This window comes from Anarrhichthys ocellatus, unplaced genomic scaffold (assembly GCF_004355925.1).
Source record: "Anarrhichthys ocellatus isolate YVR2014 unplaced genomic scaffold, GSC_Weel_1.0 scaffold1, whole genome shotgun sequence".
Lineage (NCBI taxonomy): Eukaryota > Metazoa > Chordata > Actinopteri > Perciformes > Anarhichadidae > Anarrhichthys > Anarrhichthys ocellatus.
The window spans coordinates 19,677,357-19,686,282 of record NW_022280031.1 but is presented as its reverse complement, the minus strand read 5'-3'; positions in this window follow the sequence as shown (position 1 = coordinate 19,686,282).

Here is an 8,926-nt window from a genome sequence, read left to right as displayed (position 1 = left end):
AAGAGAGACGGAGAACACAAATTGGAGAGATTTACGTTTACAGGGGACCTTTATAGAAAGATGTGATCGTTACAGACGAGGAAAGAAGCGAGAAAAAGAGAGCGGGGGAAGAAATACAAGGAAGCATCGAGTGTATCAGCTCGTCGGCTGAATGCAGATTTTCAGAGCTGGGCCCTCGCTCGACGCCCACAGTCAATTCCCCTCCTTGTCTCCTTGAATTGTCTTTAACAAGGCAGTGGACGGACAAATAAGACGGAATGCTCCGACGCAGAAAATTACTGCAAACAGCAACAAATCTAATATTCATTTCACACCTCCACTCTAATTTCAGGCACATTACAATCAATAGGCAGGTACTCTGCCAGCTCCTGCTCTGTCCTCTGCCTCGTGCTCGTACACTGCTGCACACAAATAGAATAACATGCAAATAATAACAGAAAAAGATAACGAGAGTGCAATTTTAATACCTAGATTACGATGCAATTGTGAAGTTTGTCTGCGGCAGCGATCGTGATGCCGGAAAGAATTTCCAAAAGCCAAATTACATATTGCAAAAACACAAAACCCAGTTCTATCTAAGCCAAACAATTTGTAGCTTAGTCGAGCCCTTTTGGCAACCAAAGAGAGGAAGGAGATGAAATGCATGTGGCAAGGACGGAGGCGAGATAAAGAAAGGTGAGGAGAGGGAGCGGAGACAGGAGAGGGCAGGTGTGAAATACTACCATTCTTTACACTGTGTGTGGTGGAAAGGATAGCTGAGGTAAGGGCGAGACAATGTGATGGATAGACGAGTTGAGCAGCGAATGGATGTGCACAAGGAGCAGAGCGGGGGAGGGAGGGGAGAAAAGGTGAAGTTAGGTGAGAGGCGGAGGAGAACGAGAGGTGAGATTGGCAAAGACAGCGGAGATGAGATATGAGAGGGGGGGGGGGGGGGGGGGGGGGGGGGGAGGTCAGAGGAGAGGAAAGAAATCCAAGCAGCGGTGGAGAATAACTAATTACATTCACTAACAACACAGTCACCAGACAAAAATGTTGGCATTGTACGTTTCTGCAAACCATGGGATACGCTGAATGTCGACGCCTCCGAACCAAAATAATGTTTCATATCAGCCTCGTATCACGCTGCAACAACGTGACGTCACAACGTAGCAGAACGACGTAGCAGAACAAAGTATCTTCACAACGTCGAGCGACGTAGCACATCGACGTAAATACATAACAATTGCGTAGCAGGCATAACAACGTTGCATAACAGAGCATTTCACATGGGACACAAGCATCGGCCTCTTGCGTTTATTCGACTTAACGTGTATTTCATGCTACTGTACAGTATACCTCTATTTAATACATCAGTGAGAAATACTGTTTTATTCCAATTCATTTATCTGACAGCTGCAGCTCATTGATGGTCCTTTAAAGCACAACAACAAACAAAAACCAATCAGTGTGTAAAGAGGGAGGACAGGTGGTCAAGGACGCAGGAGAAGATAAGATGGAGAAAAGTACTGTAGGCCAACTCTCTCTCTCTCACACACACACACACACACACACACACACACACACACACAAACATTCAAGCTCACCCACTCACACTTACAACACAAAGGGAGGCCGTAGAGTTGTTGACCTTTTAACTTGATTTTTCACCGTAATACAAATGCTCGGCGAGCCATTGAGAGCCTTTTGAAAAGGAGCAGCTTGAGACATCGGTGGGATGTCGGTGTTCGATACGTGCCTGAATGGCTGACCTTTCCCTAATGGGCCGGGCTGCTAATGCAGCGACGGCGCGCACTCGGACTCTGCGGCGTTCGGTAGAAGTTCAGCATCGCTAAAAAGGGGGAAGGCCGAGAGCGCCGGGAGGAGGGAACGGCAGAGTATCAGCTCTCTTTTGTTCATGAGTCCTTTCTCGTTCACGTATTTGAATTTTTGTTTTGTTTCTGTTCCGTTTGTCCTTTGCTGTTTTGTTGTTCGATAGTAACTAAAGTCACTAAATAACAGAAAAAAAGTCACTTTCTTTCCGCTTCTGTCTCTTTGTGTGAATAATTTACACTCGTGAAGATCAAACGCGGCGACTGCAGACACAATCAGCATCACCTGACATCCAGAACATATCAAAGAAAAAACACTGACTTCATGTCGAACCCCCGACCTTCTGACTTCAACTCTACGCTTGGCCCTTCATCTGTTTTTTACAGTTAGAGGTGAAGTATTTTTTTATTTATCGCTTCTTATTCCTCAGGACATTTCTGACCTTCCCTCTGTAAGAAGAGATGTGTGTGTGTGTGTGTGTGTGTCGGTACCGTTATATATTTATTTTTATATTTTTTGAAGTCTTTGTATCATTCTGTAGCTTCCCAGTAATGTTTCTTATGGTAAATGGACTGTACTTGTATTTCTCTTTTCTAGTCTTCCGACCACTCAAACTACTTTAACACTACATGTCATCATTCACCCCCATTCACACACTGACGGCAGGTTCTATCATGCAAGGTGTCCATCAGGACTCCAACTATCCATTCACACACCGCAGCCTGGTGGAGTGTCTTGCCCCATGGACTACCATGGACCGGTGGAGCCGGAGATCAAACCGCCGATCCTCTGATTGAAGGACGACCCTGCTCTACCACTGAGCCACTAAATTGTCTTTAAAAACATTGCATTATATTTCATGATGATGTTGCTTCACACACACATAAATAAATAAATATATATATACAAAAAAACTAACCGATGGAGGCAGTGGCCGGCAGACCACCAACTCCTGTGTTCTGTGAGGTAAAATGAATGTTTTTGTTGATTGAGTCTGGTGCTTTGCACAGAGCAATATAGCGGCATGGTAAAGTGCTGAGAATACTCTGAATACACTCAAATTGATTGTTCTAAGTGGGCCTTTTTGTGGCTAAAATATGTGTCTCAGCTGCTCTTGTCTACAGCCGCTTCACCTCTCCATCCGACCAGCCCTGTCACAATAATTTATATATCGACTACAATATATGGACATGACCTAAACTCTCATTTCTCCCGTTCTTTATCGATACCCCTCTCTTCTCTCTCCTCCTTCCTTCGCGTTCCTTTTCGCTTCCTGCTTCTTCCCCGTTCTTTTCTCTTAACCCCGCCCTCTGCTTTACCTATGACCAATCACCACAAGTGGGGCTGAATGACACCTCGATTAACCAATCAAAACACATTGCTCAAACTGACAACACATCAGTGTTTTTTCTTCTTTCTTTACTCTGGTTTAACCCATGGTTTGCCATTAATATTGTTTGAAACTGTTTTCTTCAGAAACCTAACGTATTACACCAGGGCTACACATGTAAGGGATCACAAGGAATGGGTCACATGTAATAATTAATGGAATAAAGGCAATGTCTTTGTTTTGTTGGTGTCAGAAAGTGATTTTTGATGAATTGATTAATGCTGAGCCCCTCTGCCTGCAACAAATCCTCAAACAACAGTTCGTATGATATCCTACGAAAAGTTATTCCTCAATTTTTCGGGAGTTTTCCAACAAAAGCGCTCAGCAGCAGGTGTCAATTTCCACTCTGAACATGTATGCGTATTTTTCAAAACAAACCCTTGTCTTCACAGGAAAGTCAGTTTAGGCAACAAAACCACTTAGTTAAGTTTAGGAAAAGATCGCTGTTTGGGAACCTGTTACCACTCCGACGGCCCGCCCGCGGCATACAATAGGAATTAAATCATCTTTGCAGAGACAATGGACACCTCAACGGGCATTAACCCTGACAGATATCAATCAAAAGTCATATCAATACTCACATTCCTCGAGGCACCGGCCGAGGAGGTGGAGTAGCAGCCATCTTTGATTCAAGCCTATTATTAAACCCTAAAACTAAACTAGATTATAACTCATTTGAAAGTTTGGTTCTTAGTCTTTCACACCCAACCTGGAAAACAATACAGCCAGTTATATTTGTTGTAGTGTACCGGGCCCCAGGTCCGTATTCTGAATTTTTATCAGAATTTTCTCAGTTTTTATCAAGTCTAGTCCTTAAAACAGATAAAGTGATTATTGTAGGTGACTTTAATATTCATGTGGATGTCGAGAACAATAGCCTCAGTACTGCATTTATCTTATTATTAGATTCGATTGGTTTCTGTCAGAATGTACAGAAACCCACTCACTGTTTTAACCACACTCTCGACCTGGTTCTGACTTATGGCATTAACATAGAAGATTTAATAGTCTATCCACAGAACCCTCTTTTATCGGACCATTATCTAATAACCTTTGAGTTCCTACTAACGGAGTGTACACCGGTAAGCAAGAGTTACTACACTAGATGTCTATCTGATGGTGCCGTAGCTCAATTTAAAGAAGTGATTCCGTCTGTATTTAACTCAATACCATGCTTCAATATAACAGAGGACTCCTGTGCTAACTTTAGTCCTACCCAGATTGATCATCTTGTCGATAGTGCTACAAGCTCACTGAGAAGGACACTAGACTCTATTGCTCCTTTAAAAAAGAAGTTAGTAAAACAAAGGAGGTTCGCTCCTTGGTATAACCCTGAAACCCGCAAATTAAAGCAAACATTGTGAAAACTTGAAAGAACATGGCGTTCCACTAACGTGAAAGAATCTCGGTTAGTCTGGCGAGACAGTCTTAAAACGTATAAGAAGGCCCTCCGTAATGCCATAGCAGCTTATTACTCATCTTTAATAGAGAAAAATAAGAACAACCCCAGGTTTCTCTTCAGCACTGTAGCCAGGCTGACAGAGAGTCACAGCTCTGTTGTGCCGAGTATCCCTATAGACCTCAGTAGCAATGACTTCATGAACTTCTTTAATGATAAGATTATAATTATTAGAGAGAACATAAACAATGTACTGCCCTCGACTAGTACCGATCTTTCCACAAATAGAGTAACCTTAGAAACAGCTGTAAACCCTGATATATGTTTAGATGGCTTTACTCCCATCGACCTTGACAAACTGACTTCAACAATTTCTACGTCTAAACCTTCTACCTGTCTCTTAGACCCTATACCGACTAGGCTGTTTAAAGAAGTGCTACCATTAATTAGCACGTCTTTATTAGATATGATCAACCTGTCTTTACTAACAGGCCATGTACCACAGTCCTTCAAAGTAGCTGTCATTAAACCTCTTCTTAAGAAGCCTACTCTCTATCCAGAGGTGTTGGCTAACTATAGACCGATCTCTGACCTTCCCTTTCTCTCTAAGATCCTTGAGAAAGCAGTTGCAAATCAGTTGTGTGACTTTCTATGTAACAATAGTTTATTTGAGGATTTTCAGTCAGGATTTAGAAAGCATCATAGCACAGAGACAGCTCTGGTAAAAATAACTAATGACCTTCTAATCGCATCAGACAAAGGACTAGTCTCTGTTGTTGTCCTGTTAGACCTTAGTGCTGCGTTCGACACTATAGACCACTACATCCTGTTGCAGAGACTTGAACATTATATTGGCATCAAAGGAACCGCACTGAACTGGTTTGGATCCTATTTATCGGATCGATCTCAGTTTGTTTATGTAAACGATGAAGCCTCGATGAAGACCGACGTCAATTATGGAGTTCCACAAGGTTCTGTGCTTGGACCAATCTTGTTCACCTTATATATGCTTCCTCTAGGCAATATTATCAGAAAACACTCTATAAACTTTCATTGTTATGCAGATGATACTCAATTATATATATCGATCAAACCAGATGAAACCAATCAGCTTGCTAAACTGCAAGCATGTCTTAAGGACATAAAAACCTGGATGACCTGCAACTTCCTGATGTTAAACTCAGACAAAACTGAAGTTATTCTACTAGGCCCAGAACACCTCCGAAATCAGTTATCTAATGTTATAGTTTCACTAGATGGCATTGTGCTGGCATCCAACAGCACCATAAAGAATCTTGGAGTTACCTTTGATCAGGATTTGTCTTTTAACTCTCAGATAAAACTAACTTCTCGAACTGCCTTTTTTCACCTACGTAACATTTCAAAAATCAGGCACATCCTGTCTCAAAGCGATGCAGAGAAATTAGTTCATGCATTCGTTACCTCTAGAAGATTACTGTAATTCCTTATTTTCAGGCTGCTCTAATAAGTCTCTTAAATCTCTCCAGTTGATCCAGAATGCTGCAGCTCGTGTACTAACAAGAACTAAGAAAAGAGATCATATTACTCCTGTATTAGCTTCTCTGCACTGGCTCCCTGTAACATCTAGAATAGAATTTAAAATCCTTTTACTTACCTACAAAGCCCGAATTGGTCAGGCACCATCATATCTTAAAGAGCTTATAGTACCATACTGCCCTACTAGAGAGCTGCGCTCCATTAATTCAGGGTTACTTGTGGTTCCTCGAGTCTTAAAAAGTAGGATGGGAGCCAGAGCCTTCAGTTATCAAGCTCATCTTTTGTGGAACCAGCTTCCCGTTTCAGTCCGGGGGGCAGACACACTCGCCACATTAAAGAGTAGGCTTAAGACTTTCCTTTTTGATAGTGCTTATAGTTAGGGCTGGCTCTGGCTTGCCTTGGACCGGCCCTTAGACAAACTGGTATAGGCAAAAACTACAGGGGGACTTCCTTAGGATACACTGAGCACCTCTCTCCTCCTCTTCTTCACCTCTGTCTGTATGCATTGATGTCCCATTAATGCTCATTACTAACTTTACTTCTTCCCCGGGGTATTTGTGCTTTCTCGCCTCACAGGTTCCCAGGACCGCAGTTTTATCTGGACACTAGTCCTTCAACCATCCATGGCCCTGCTGAGACCTACTACGATCTTCATTATTAACCCCATTACCGATACCATTAATGCACAGTACTGATTTTGTCTCTTCTCCGGAGTCCTTGTGCTTTCTCTCCTCACAGGTTTCCATGGAGCATGGTTTCATCTGGACCCTGGTCCTTCCTCCTACCATGGCCCCGCTGACTCCAACTGCTAATATCACTTTTATTATTACTCGCATTACTATTTCATATTACCGATACCATTAATGCAAATTATTGACCTGCTTCTTCACCAGAGTCTCTGTGCTTTCTCGCGTCACAGGTTCCTGTGTATCCGGGTTATACCTGGACCAGGTCTTGCCTCCTGCCGTGGTTCTGTCATACATTGAATGTGCTGTAATTACATTGAATGTGTTGTAATTCACTATCCTGTTCCACACATGACATCTATTGCACTTCTGTCCATCCTGGGAGAGGGATCCCTCCTCTATTGCTCTCCCACAGGTTTCTTCCTCTTTTCTCCCCGTTAAAGTGTTTTTTTTGGGGGAGTTTTTCCTGTTCCAATGTGAGGGTCCCGGGACAAGAGGATATCAAATGTGTACATATTGTAAAGCCCTCTGTGGCAAATTTGTAATTTGTGATTTTGGGCTATACAAAAATAAATTGAATTGAATTGAATTGAATAGATATGATTCTGAAATGGATTATTCTACATAATGAGTATACTTTGGGGACTTTCAGTATATTTTGATGCTCACAGTTTTGTACTTTGAATGCAGGACGTTATCTTGTAGCAGAGTATTTATACTCTGTGGTTTTACTACTTTTTCTTAAGGATCAGTTCACCCCAAAATCAAAAGTACATACTTTTACCCGTGTAGTGATATTCATCAGTGTAGATTGTTTAGTGACTTGCTGAGTGTTGGAGGTGTCGGCCCTACAGACGTCTGCCTTCTCTGAAATATAATGGGACTGTATGGCACTCGGCTTGTGGCGCTCAAAGCTCCAAAACATTTGAAAAAGTCAACATCACTGTCTCTCTCCAGACATCATGAGCCGGTTACTGAAGATACTCCACAGACATTATTGTGATTAGTTTCAACTTAAAGATGTTATATTCCCAACAGACCCCCTTAAGGATGTAACACACCGTTTCTTTAATTGTAATATTTTGGTCCAAAAAATATTATTCAGCGACGGTTGTATTTAGCTCCACCCTCTCGTCTCTCTTCTGGTTGCAAAAAAGCAAGATGGCGACGGCCAAAATATTGAACTTGAGGCCTCAGAACGGTAGTCCACAAAGCAATGAGTGACGTCAGTGATTATTGTCCATTTATATTCAGTCTCTGATATGAAGTCAGAGTTATGTAGCTTTGATGACAGCTCATGATTTGTCACAGATTGGAGTTTTAGTGACACAAATGTTTCTTGAAAGACCAATACAGTGAAAATCTTTGATTTGAAGGTAAATTAACCAACAATACAAAACACACAATTAACATGGATAACTAAAATATCAATCCACCAATCCTCAATGAAACAACAAATAAAAGACCCAATAAACATTTAGTCAAAAACCAACTTTACCATCAGCCATCCAAAAGTGATGAAACACACGTAGATGTTACTTTCAGTTTTTGGTGTTTTGAAACGTTTAAGATTGTTGTTTTTAAGCCTGAAATGCAGAACAGAGAGAAGCGATATCTCGATTGAACCTCAAGGATACAGCTGGTAATATCAGCGTGTATATATATATTGCAAGGTCTTCGGGCAGTAGCAGCCACACTGTCAACATGTCTTGCGAAAGTTTTATTTACTTTGTCTTCTTTACTTTCAAGTTTATGTTGTAAACCTTTTCATATCTAGAGTCATTTCACTTATTCTCTGATCTTTATATTTGTTTTATGAAGAGAGAAAGAGAAATAATCAGTTATCAAATCACTAAACTTACATTAAGTCTGAGACGGCCACCTTAAAACAGAGACGTCCGCCTTAAAACAGAGACGTCCGCCTTAAAACAGAGACGTCCGCCTTAAAACAGAGACGTCCGCCTTAAAACAGAGACGGCCGCCTTAAAACAGAGACGGCCACCTGAAAACAGAGACGGCCACCTGAAAACAGAGACGGCCACCTGAAAACAGAGACGTCCACCTGAAAACAGAGACGTCCACCTTAAAACAGAGACGTCCACCTTAAAACAGAGACGTCCACCT